The 12022-nt window shown below is 43.6% G+C and overlaps 2 non-coding genes across 2 annotated transcripts; both read left to right on the top strand.

Annotated features, from left to right (window-relative positions):
* The first annotated feature begins 5513 nt into the window (after window positions 1-5513).
* trnat-ugu (transfer RNA threonine (anticodon UGU)) lies at window positions 5514-5587 on the top strand. The gene has a single exon. It is a non-coding gene; the product is annotated as a tRNA-Thr (tRNA).
* Window positions 5588-8863: 3276 nt separating this feature from the next.
* trnas-gcu (transfer RNA serine (anticodon GCU)) lies at window positions 8864-8945 on the top strand. Its single transcript has one exon. It is a non-coding gene; the product is annotated as a tRNA-Ser (tRNA).
* The last annotated feature ends 3077 nt before the right edge of the window (window positions 8946-12022 follow it).

Raw genomic sequence — 12022 nt, 5'->3', positions numbered from 1 at the left:
TTTTGAAAAAGTTCCCCACGAAAAATCAATACGTCTGAAAAAAAGCAAGAATTCAGTCTGTGGTTAAATGTGAATAAAATACAACACCTCACAGAACTGATATATTTTCCATTCTCTGTATAGTTCAATACACATTCAAACACTACACATATACAGTGTCTCGCCCTCATTCACGTTTCATGCCCCGACTGTGCAGGAAGCCCCTCTCAAAGCTGCACATTGCGATTGTTTTCAGTTGATTTGTGAGAGGTCATTAAAGGATCCTGCAGCGCTGCCTCGGTTTATAAATACAGTTATAAACAGCATTGCAGCCGCGGCAACAAACAGATCAGTTTTTCGATGTTCGATGTTCCCCAGCTCCCGCATTGAGTGAGGCCACGAGAGCAACAACATTCAGGCCGCCTGTCCGATCACAAGTTGCTGGCGGGAAGCTGCAATTGCCGCTTCAGACAACGCATTACTGCCCATCCCTGGGAAACAAGATAACACCGAAGCTTTGACAACACATCACAGGCATTGTCTGTCCCGTAGTTGTTGCTCCGCTGCGAAGCCAGAACTTGCCAGCTGTTTCAAAATTTACAACCAGAACACTGGATCCTCAGATCACTACCCGTTTTAAAAGTCTGTTTCTCTACCTACTGAGCTACGCAGGCTCGCAATTTGTTAAGTTCCTATCGTACATATTCATTGTAGGACTCTGAATTATCCATCGTAGACGTCAAAATTGGGTGAGGGTCCCTGTTATAAAATTGTCAGCAGCGTGTTGAGGAGAATCCTTGTTTCTGTTGAACATGATGTAAGAAACATGGACAGTGAACTCGTGAGTTCACAATTATTCGTGTTTGTGCCAAATAAGAACATAAGAACATAAGAAATAGGAGCAGGAGCAGGCCAATCGGCCCCTCGAGCCTGCTCCGCCATTCAATAAGATCATGGCTGATCTGATCCTAACCTCAAATCTAAATTTATGTCCAATTTCCTGCCCGCTCCCCGTAACCCCGAATTCCCTTTACTTCTAGGAAACTGTCTATTTCTGTTTTAAATTTATTTAATGATGCAGCTATTATTTAACAATGTCTTGTCATTCGTTAGCAGCAATTAAAATAACACTTTACATAGCGGCTCAAAAGCTAAACTTGTCCCACACGGCAGCTGGAAAAGGCCTCTCGACCTTTCAGCGTATTAACATCTGTGAGCTGAATAATTTCACCCGTGACACAGTGACACCAGGGAGAATATTCCCGATCGAGATTTTCCCCACACGAAACTTCCAACTGATGAATATCCGCTAAACGAAAAGAAGAATTGTATGTTCAGTTCTTTAGATTTAAAGATCTCGTACCGGCGCCTTTGCCATATCAGCTGTCGCTAATCGCTCCCTCTCCCCTAGAAACAAATAAATTCACACCTGCTATTGTAAGACGGTAGGCCAGAGGAACCCAAGTGCTCACATGGGAACACTAAGAAGTCGATGCGTTATGGAACTTACCAGTTGTACCTTGAACTCAAAATGTTCGATTGTTCCAGATGAGGCTCAAACTCACAACCTGGGCATTTCTGGAGTTCATAAAAGTACCGTATGCTGAGCGCTTGCGCCACAAGAGCAGCGCGCAATCGGTCCGATCAGTGCTCCCGTCAAACAGCTTCATTTTCCGTCTCTGAATTATCGCTTTGTGATCTTTTTCCGATTTCTCCAAGAAGCCTCCAATCAAGATGCGCTTCGATAAATATCCGCAGTGAACTTTAAAAGCCCTGGAATCTGAAACAAAACCCCAGAAGATAAGAACTTTTATTGATCCTTTATTAACTAAAGGACAACTTTTGATGGTGCTTTAAGGAGGATTTGGATAAAGTGTGAAATGAAACTGAGAAACTCTCTCTGAGCTGTCGGAGATTGAAGAGATGGGCGTTATTTCATTTGAAAACCGAGGCTCGGAACTTCCTGATGGAGAAGTGTGACAGAAGATTGTGGTTAGTGGCAGTTACCGGGGAGATCGAGAGCAGAGGGAGAAAAGTCAAAGTCACAGCTGTGACAGCTCAAGTGCTCTGCTTATCTGTAATATTTTTAAAAAGTAATGTACAGTACAGGGCAAACCGATTTGGTATCGGTTCTCAAAAATACTAAAGGATACAGGTTCAAAGGGGGATTTGTGAAGAGGGAACGGATTTAACCGCCAGACCGAAATCATTCCCCATGAATCTGAAGTGTCTTGCGGAAAACGGCAGCGCGAACTGTTATGTTCGTGTCATCACTTCAAAGACCCTCCAATTACCGACAGTATCTTTGAATGAGTTGTGCACAAAACCGTGAGTGAAGCCGCTTTGCATTTGTCAAACGTGTAGGTGACGATATTGGCGTTAATAAGGGTCGATTTCAATTATTTGAAATCTCACCATACCTCTTGACCCGAAAATCGACTGTAAAATTGAGGTTTTCATGTAAGTCGTGAATTGTAGGCAAAGCCGCATCAAACAGATCAGAGAAATGAAGAGCAGAAAATGTGGATGAAATTTGCACGAGTGAAAATCCCTGTTTTTCGGAAGACTCTGTCCCCACTGGTGGAGAGGATTGATATTTCGAGCTGTTATTCACCAGCCTTAACTTCAGTAATTTCCTGTTTGCTGACAATGAGATGAGACGGAATGAACAGGTCTAACGAGCCGGTCTGTAACACAGGACAATGATTCAGTGCAGCTCGTTACCCAGTCACTGGGCTCCGTTATAGCCGCTCCTGTCAGTCACACACAAAGAGAAATTGTAAATCGGAAACAGAAAGAGTTAATGTATAACACTTAATATCAACCACGAGTTTTTCCCTCTTTCCGGCTTTTAAAACAATCTGTTTCACAGTTTGTCAAACCCAAAACAGCCTCTGGTATTTGCTCATCGAGAATTTCAGTGGAAATTGGGACCGTCACTTAGTATCGGAACAAATATACCCGCTGAGGTTTCGGGGTTGTTACTGATTTATTTATATCAGTGAGTGGCTGATTTTAAACTAGGTGAGGGTCTAAACCTGAGGTAAGAGCCTGGGATAGACAAGAGATTCTACAATATATCAAGTTAAATTACACTGATTCCACCAACACTGTACATCACATCCCTTAAAGATTGTTACCTGTTACTTTATAAAACTGGTGAGAGTGGAAATGGGAAATAACTGAAAAAACCTTCATTGTATCAAACGTATTATTATTATACAAACAATGTACAGCCTATCCCATAAAAAAGACTCAATGTAAAACCAGTCGCCAGTCCCAGACCCGCTGTGCCCGTGATGTGATTTGCATCCGATTCTGACTGACTTAGTATCAGACGCGCTCCCGTCAACAGTAAACGGATGGGGCCGGATCCTGAAGAGAAAAATGAGGACCGACGTCCGCATAACCTGTCTTCATAATTTAACCATTTTAGCCCCGGTATCATTCTGGTCATTCGGCGCTGCACCACTCCAAGGCCAATATTTCCTTCCTGATGTTTGGTGCCCAGAACTGAATGCAGTACTTTAAATGGGGTCTCAGCAAGGATTTCTATCTGTAACATACTTCCCCCCTTTGAATACCAGCTTCCTTGAGATAAAGGCCAACATCCCATGAGACATTTAAATCAATTTTTCTACCATTCCACTGGATTTAGCGATTTCTGTCCTTGGACCCCTAAATCTCTCTGCTCCTCCACAGTTCCTAGCTTCTCACCATTTAGAAAATACTCTGATCTATCTTGCTTCAGTCCAAAGTAGATGAACTCACACTTTTCCATATTGAAAGTTTGAACAGACTGGGGCTCTTCTGCATAGAAAAGAGAAGGCTGAGGGGTGATCTGATATCGGACTTTAAGATTATCCAAGGGTTTGATAGGTTCGACGTAGATAAGGTGTTTGCATTTGTGGAGGTGGGAACTCCAAATCATTGAGGCAATGAATATAAGGTAGTCACTATTTAATTCAACATTGCATTCAAGAGGAACACATTCACCCAGAGAGTGGTTAGAATGTGCAATTCGCTCCCACAAGGAGTAGTTTAGGCGAATAGCATGGATTCGTTTACAGCGAATCTAGAAAAAGAAATGGAGGAGAAAGGAATATAATGGTTTGCTCATCGGGCTAGATTAAATGGGGATGGTGGAGGCTTGTTTGCAGCATAAACACCGGCATTGTCTAGCTGGGCCGAATTGCCTGTTTCCGTGATGTACATTCTATGTAATTCTATGTAAGCTCCATCTGCCACAGTTTTGCCAACTCACTTAATTTATCAATTTGCCTTGGCAACTTTATGCTTCCATCTACATGACTCACCGTGACACCTATCTTGGTGTCAGCGACACACGTGGATATACGGCTCTCTATTCCTTGGTCTACGTCATTTATATGCCGGGTCTCTGTCTCCCACCTTCTAACCAACTCCCTACCCATTTCATTAGGTTGCCATAAATTCTACGCACTGTCATTGTCGTTAACAGTCTCTTATAAGGTACCTTATCGAATACCTCTAGAAGTCAATATCATATAACAACCATGGACACTCCATTATATACCACGTTAGTTACATCTTCATAAAGTTCAACTAGTTTTGTTAGACTTGACTTACAAAATATCCATGCTGGCTCTCTCTGATAAATTCATGTTTATCCAAGTGCTCAATCTTTCTTTCCCTAATAACGGATACTGGCAACTTCCCCACAACGGATGTCAGACTAATGGGTCTATAATTTCCAGCACCATCTCTGCTACCCATCCCAAATAATGGAGTGACATTGAAATTGTTTCCATCAAAGGAACAATTCCTGAACCAAGAGAGTTTGAACGATCATGACTAAAGCATGTACAATTTCCTCACCTAGTCCTCTCAGTCCCCTGGGATGGTCACCATCAGGTCCTGGAGATTTGTCTATCTTTCATCGAATTATTTTCTCCATTGCCATTATTTTACTTATACTGAATCCCCTTGATTTATTTACAGTTTTCCACATATCTCTGATATGTCAGCCTCATTTATTTCTGTGAAGAACGAAGCAAAGTAAATATTTAGCAACTCTACATTTCATGATTTTCAATTACAATATCACCTCCATCTGTCTTTAAGCGGCCCACATTACTCTAAGCCTCCATTCTTTCACTTAATATACTGGTAAAAATCTTGACTGTTGTCCTCATTTTCCCTCACAGGTTTTTCTCCTTTTCCCTGTTTGGGCCTCTTCCGGTTTTTAATTTTCAGCACCAAAATAAACAATACTTTGCTGTAAAGTTCGTCTCAATATTTCTTCACTTTCAGTGAGAGAATTGTCCAAACCGGTAATTTACTTAATGTAACAAACATAAGTACACATAATCATCCCCATATCAACGCATTGATGGACACACAAAGATAAACACAACGAGATCTACAGGCAGCATCGGGATGAACAGGTGAACGAACAAGCTGAACAGACAAAGATGAAACGGTCTGAACCCCAAACAGTGACGTATCGCTGATAGATATTAGTGAGAGGAGGTGGGACTTAGCTATCATGAATGGGCGCTGTGGCTTAGTTGGTTAAAGCATCTGTCTTGTAAACAGAAGAGCCTGGGTTCAACTCCCAGCAGTGCCTTGCGTAACTACTTATTTTTACCTAATTTGTGGAATTAAGCGACAAAATGACACTTTGGAATTGGTATTTGTTCAGATTTGAGGAGGAAACGGATATCAGATTGACTCTTCTAACACGCCCTTTCATTGCACAGTCAGACCTCTCATAGAATGTGTCAGCAACGGGTTAACTTAAAGACACGTTCTTGTTTCTGGGCTCGTTGAGGTCAGGGTATAATTCACAATTTGAGGTTCAAACCCGGAAGTAGTCCTAATTTGGACCTTGACTTGTGATCTTGACCTGCGGTGAAAATCTTTGCAAAGAGGAAAATGAAGTCACCAGAACACTCCACCTGAATCTCCAGACCCCAATGAAATATATCCCAGGCTGTTAACAGAAGCAAGGGAGGAAATAACGGAGGCTCTGACCATCATTTTCCAATTCTCCCTGGTTACAGGTGATATGCCGAAGGATTGGAGGGCTGCTAAAGTTGTGCTGTTGTATAAAAAGGGAGAAAAGGATAGATAAAGTAATTATAGGCCAGTCAGCCTAACCTCGGTCAGGCTGAAGGTATTCTGTTAAATCTGCTCTGCACTTCCTCCACGGCCAATACAGGGAGGAGGGGACTCTTGACTGACAAGCCTCAGCTCCACCAGGAGAGGGAGACTGACCCACGCTCTCTCTTGCTTCTGGGATGTGCCACTTTTGAAAAAAAAGGTGAATTTCTCGATATCTTTAAACGCTCTGTCTCACTGCACATGATTTAAAGTGTATTGTGGGACGCTGTGAGTGTCTCTGTACCTGTAAACTCTCTGACTCACTGCACGGATGTTTAATGTGTGCTGTAGGATAGTATGCAAGTATCTCTGTATCTTTAAACTCTCTGTTTCACTTCACAGCATTGTCAGTGTATTGTAGGATGGTGTGAATGGGATGAGGGTCTGTGGGGCGAAGTGTAGCCGATTGGGAGCAGCGCCCGTTTGCGGGGTGAGTATTGCACGCTTGATTTTCTCTCTCCCTTCTATCTTTCTTTCTCTCTTTCTTTCTTTCACCTCCCTCTCTCCCATTCTTTCTTTCACTCTCTTTTCATTCCTCTTATTTCGTTCTTTGTCTTTCTGCCCCAGCACCTTTGTCTGTATCCTGTTTTTGTTCCCTCATGTGTCTCTGTTGGATGATCCAAAATTCAGACCCGCGGCTTCTTCCAGCTTTTCCTTCCTTCCACAATCATCGTTCATTTAATTGACACTTTCCTGCGGCCTTGCCGACTCTAACATTCACTTACACATCCTTACGCCTTGACGTTTGCTCTCCATCGACCGCTGTTTCTCGGGGGCACATGTCCCGTTCGCATCAATGTTCATTTGTGCCTTGAAACCAGTCGATACATTTCGGTCTGCTCCAGAGACAAGCTCTCAGAAAGCAGGGCTGGCATTCGGTGGGACAGCGCATACGTTTCCGTGAAATTTCCATGGGGTATCTTGTGACACGGGGGATGTTAACATGGTTTTGTTTCCATGGTGGTTGGCGCTTTTCCCCGAGCAGTTGATGTGCGGGAGAAACGGGCGGCGCGACATTGCTGCGAATGACGGCTGAAAGGTGCACTTTTGTCAATCTGGGCGGTGCAGGAAAGTCGGAAATGTTCCGCTTGATCTTACTAGGTCTGTGGAAATGTCCGATTGAAAAGTAATGAGGAGAAATTAGAAGAGCGGGAATGGTGAAAAAGTGTCGATTACAGGAGGTTGGCCGTGAGCGAAAGGTCCTTTGAAAGCTCGGCGCGGAGGAGATTTTGTTCGGAAACGGCAGACTTTAAGCGCGTGAGGAAAGTGAAGTGCGAGCTGCTTCCTTGGGTCAAATTGGGTGTTTTCAGGAAAACAGCCATTGTGAAATCACAAAAATGAAAATAGAAAATGCTGAAAACGCTGAGCAGGTCAGGCAGCACCTGTGGAGAAAGAACCAGAGGAAACGTTTCAGCTCTATGACCTTTATCATCAGATCTCAATGGCTTACCATGTGCGTGAATAACTGCGCTGTCTCAGATGCTGGCTTCCATCTCTGAATTATGTGGGTTCGAATCTCACTGCTGCCAGAATTTGTATCCCCTTCCATTTTCGCCGCCTCACCAAAAACCCTTCTTTGATAAGAAGTGCTTTTCCGCATTGCTGGTTTACACCTTTTTGCACAATTCAGCAAAGTCTGGATTGCCACCCAACTGTTTCTTGGACGGAGGTGTTGGGAGTGTAAGGGGTGATCTCGGTGAAGTATCAATCAATGTGCACAATGGCGCCCTGGTGAACCGAATACCTCTTATTGTCAGCATAATATAAATGGTATGCACCATAATTATGAATTTCTTCTTTTCATCACACTCGGATTTATTATCAGGGAATGTACATGAGCAGGTCGATTTACGTCACGCTCCGGTCGCTTCGCATCGCCTCCCACAAATAGAATAGAATCATCGAAAGGTCACAGCACGAAAAGAGGCCATTCGGCACATCGAGTCCGTGCCGGCTCTCTGCAAGTGCAATCCAGACAGACCCACTCCCCCACCCTTTCCCTGTAGCCCTGTATTCTCTTTCGTTTCAAATACTTATCCAGTTCTTTATTGAAGACCATGATTGAATCTGCTTCCACCACCCCCTCGGGCGGTGTATTCCAGATCCTAAACACTCGCTGTGCAGAAAAGTTTTTCCTCATGTCACCTTTGGTTCTTTTGCCGAACACCTTAAATCGATGTTCTCTGGTCCTTGAACCTTCCGCCACTAGCAACAGTTTCTCTCTATCTGCTCTGTCTGGATCCTTCATGATTTTGAATACCTCTATCAAATCTCCTCGTAACCGTCTCTGTTCCAAGCAGAACAACCCCAGCTTCTCCAATTGATCCATGAAACATATGCCCCTCATCCCTGGAATCTTTACAGTAAATCTCTTCTGTGGGGATTCGTTATTAACATCGCCGAATCCCCCACCATCAACATACTGGTGGTCACCATTAACCAGAAATTTAACTGGACCAGCTACATCAATATTGTGGCGACAAGAGCAGGTCAGAGGCTGGATATTCTGTGCCAAGTGACTCACCTTCCAACTCCCTAAAGCCGTTCAACCATCGACAAGGCGCAAGTTGAGTGAGTTGGAATACTCATGTGATGGCCATCGACCTGAAATGTTAACTCTGTTTCGATGTCTGAAGATTCTGCCTGACCTGCTGAGGATATGCACATTTGCAGTTTCAGGTTGGCAACACAGCCAGTATTTTCATTTTGAATAAAGGTGCTTTCGCGTATTTCCGAATTCGACGAGGTGGCCGAGAGGTTAAGGCGATGGACTGCTAATTCATTGTGCTGTGCACGCGGGGGTTCGAATCCCATCCTCGTCGCTCTGATGTTCAAGTTTTGTTTCTCTCATTCAGTCCACCCAGAAGGTCTGGTCAAAGTCCCATCCTTCTCGAAACGGCAGACGGTGGGTTTTGCATTGTTTGCTGATATCAGCAACAGTTCCTTCCAGGATGGTGTTGAGATTGTAAGGTCGCGAAGTATCAGATTGTACATTGGTGTCATTGTAAAAAGAGTAAATCTTATGGTCAACGTAAGAGAAACTTATGCACCATAATTATGATTTATGTCCGGATCATTCCGTGTCTGTGTCTGTTTAAAAGGGATGTGCTGTTAGTCCCGGATCATTCTGTGTGCGTTTTACCCGATTTTCTTGATACCCTTTCTCCTTCTGAACTGAAATGACGATCCTCTCTCGAGAATAAGGTTCACCACCTGCTTCGGGCAACTGGTAGGAAAAATAACAAAAACTGATGATACCAAGTTCATTCTGCTGGGCTTCCATTCCAATCTCCGCACTCTATCCCCCATTCAGACCCACCCCCGCCTGGACATTATAATCTGCGATATTCATAAGGGAATGGAGAAGCCGAATATCACGGTTATAATTTTCTTGGTTGCTCAACAATGAATAGCTTCAATTGCAATGATTCAGAAGGTAATCACAGAATCATAGAATCTTACAGCACAGAAGGAGGCCATTCGGCCGTCGTGCCAGTGTCGGCTTTTTCGAAGACCTGTCCAAATTAGACCCATAGCCCAGATTTTTCCCCATAACACTGCAAATTAGTCCTCTTCAATTATGTCCAATTGCCTTTTGAATGATCCTATGGAATCTGCTTCCACCACCCTTTCAGGAAGTGCGTTCCTGATCTTAACAACCCTCTGTGTGAAAAAAAATCTCCTCAATTCCCCTCGAGTTCTTTTGCCAATTATTTTCAATCTGTGATCTCCGGTTACCGACCCACTTGCCAGAGGAAACAGTTTCTCCCTACTTGCTCTTTCAAAACCCCTCATTATTTTGAATACCTCTATTAGGTCTCCCGTTAACCATCTCTGCTGTAAGGAGAACAATCCCAGCTTCTCCAATCTCTCCAAATAACTGAAGTCCCTCATCACTGGTGTCATCCAGGTCAACCTGCTCTGAATCCTCTTCACTGCCTTTTCATCCTAAAGTGTGGTGCCCAGATCTGTACAATATACTTCAGCTGAGGGCTAACCTATGATTTGTAAGGATTAGCATGACTTCCCTTTTTAATGTATTCAATGCCCCTATTTCCAAAGCCAAGTATCCCATTCGCTTTCTTAAACACCTGATCAACTTGCCCTGTTTTCTGAATATGCTCCCCCAGGTCCCTCTGCTCTTGCAACCCCCCATAAATTGTTCCATTTAGATTATACTGCCTCTCCATGTTCTTCTTCCAAAAGTGCATCACTTCACACTGATCGGCGTTAAATCTGTCACGTGACTGCCCATTTCACCAGTCTGTCTTTGTCCTTCTGAAGTCTGCTACTATCTTCCTCACTATTTAATACGTTACCAAGTTTTGTATCATCCGCAAACTTCGAAATTGTACTCCCTATTGCCACATCCAAGTCATTTATATTTAACAAGAAAAGCAATAATCCTAATACCGAACCCTGGGGGATCCGACTGCATATTTCTCTCCAGTCAGAAAGACATCCGTTCACCACTAATCTCGGCCTCCTATCCTTTAGCCAATTACTTGCCCACGTTTCCACCGAGCCTTTAATCCCACGTGCTTCTAGTTTTCGAATAAGTCTGTAATGTGTTCATTTCTAAAATGTGTCCTCAAAAAAAATATATCCCCATAATTTTATTGTTAAACAATGAGAATACAGATATTAAATCGAGTGCGAGAACGGGTTCATTCCCATTACCCGGAGGTGACCGGACCCGAGGAGGGGGAATCCCATCTGGGTTTATTTTTTCCGAAAACGGAGACGGAAAATAGCAAATCTCATCCCGTCGAAATCCAACAATTGGACGAAGAACCGACAGCCTTTTCCCATCCCGGGTTTGCAGACCTGTCTGTTGAAGGAAGCCTGATAAGTCCATTAGGGATCAACAGCGAAAGTGAAGAAACGCAGACAGAGATAGAGAGATACATGCAAAGAAAAATAGTATAAATCTCCAATTCTGTGATTGAGCAGAATTTAGGTGGCAGCTTAATGGAAATTCGTCGCATGCCGTGAAATCTTAGACGTGTACATAGGGCTGGATTCTTACATTATTTCTGAAAAAAGTAAACACTGCCTGGTAACTACAGCTCTTACTTATTTGACCATTTTAGAGTGGCGGTGTCAAGTGATTTCGAATCTCAGTGAATTTCAAGACCATGCTTGACCCACAGGTAGCACGCGGTTGTAGACTGCGCAGGCTCATCACAGGAACTCTGCCAGACTGCATTTTCCAGACTTGTATTCAACGCTACACGTGCAGCCTGCAGCCGTGTGTGCATTGGTGGTTCAGTGTCGAACCCTCGCCTGCCGGTGGGAAACCAGGGGTTTGGTTCCAGTCCAATGCAGCTTCCTTTACCTTTTGTATCTGTACCCATGAGATCGCCTGAATTGGGATAAATTCATGTGCCGGCTTCAATCTGTACAACCTCTTGAAAGATTCTCTTAATTTCGTCTACGTGTCTTTCGTGGACATACCCTCTGCATTCTGTCCTCTGGTGTTCAAACATGCTCGGCTGGAGATAAGTCAAACCTGCCTTCTGCACTTGCTTCAAAGATGTGAGAAGCCAATTGGTGGTTTTTGACGAAAAATGGGGACGCAAGGGGCTCATACCGGGATTTGAACCAGTGAAACTCCCTGAGCGAGAATCAGATCCAAAGTCCAACTGGTAACAGAGCCGTGCAGCCACTGTAAAATTTCGCTGCCACGCAGCCGATCCGCCATCCTTTCAGAACACCATGGCCATCCAAACTCGCTTTCTTGTACGATATACGATGTCGAGCAATATCAGGTTCTAAACTAATTATTTCAGATCAACAATATTAGTCTCTCTTTATCAAATTTGTTTTGAGTGTACGACTTGTATTATCAAGTAACACTTTACAGAATGAATTACTCTGAAACGACATTGTCGTCTCT

The sequence above is a fragment of the Heptranchias perlo genome, chromosome 20 (assembly GCF_035084215.1).
Source record: "Heptranchias perlo isolate sHepPer1 chromosome 20, sHepPer1.hap1, whole genome shotgun sequence".
NCBI classification, from domain to species: domain Eukaryota; kingdom Metazoa; phylum Chordata; class Chondrichthyes; order Hexanchiformes; family Hexanchidae; genus Heptranchias; species Heptranchias perlo.
The sequence above is the reverse complement of the archived record's forward strand: the minus strand, read 5'-3'. Positions and strand labels throughout refer to the sequence as shown.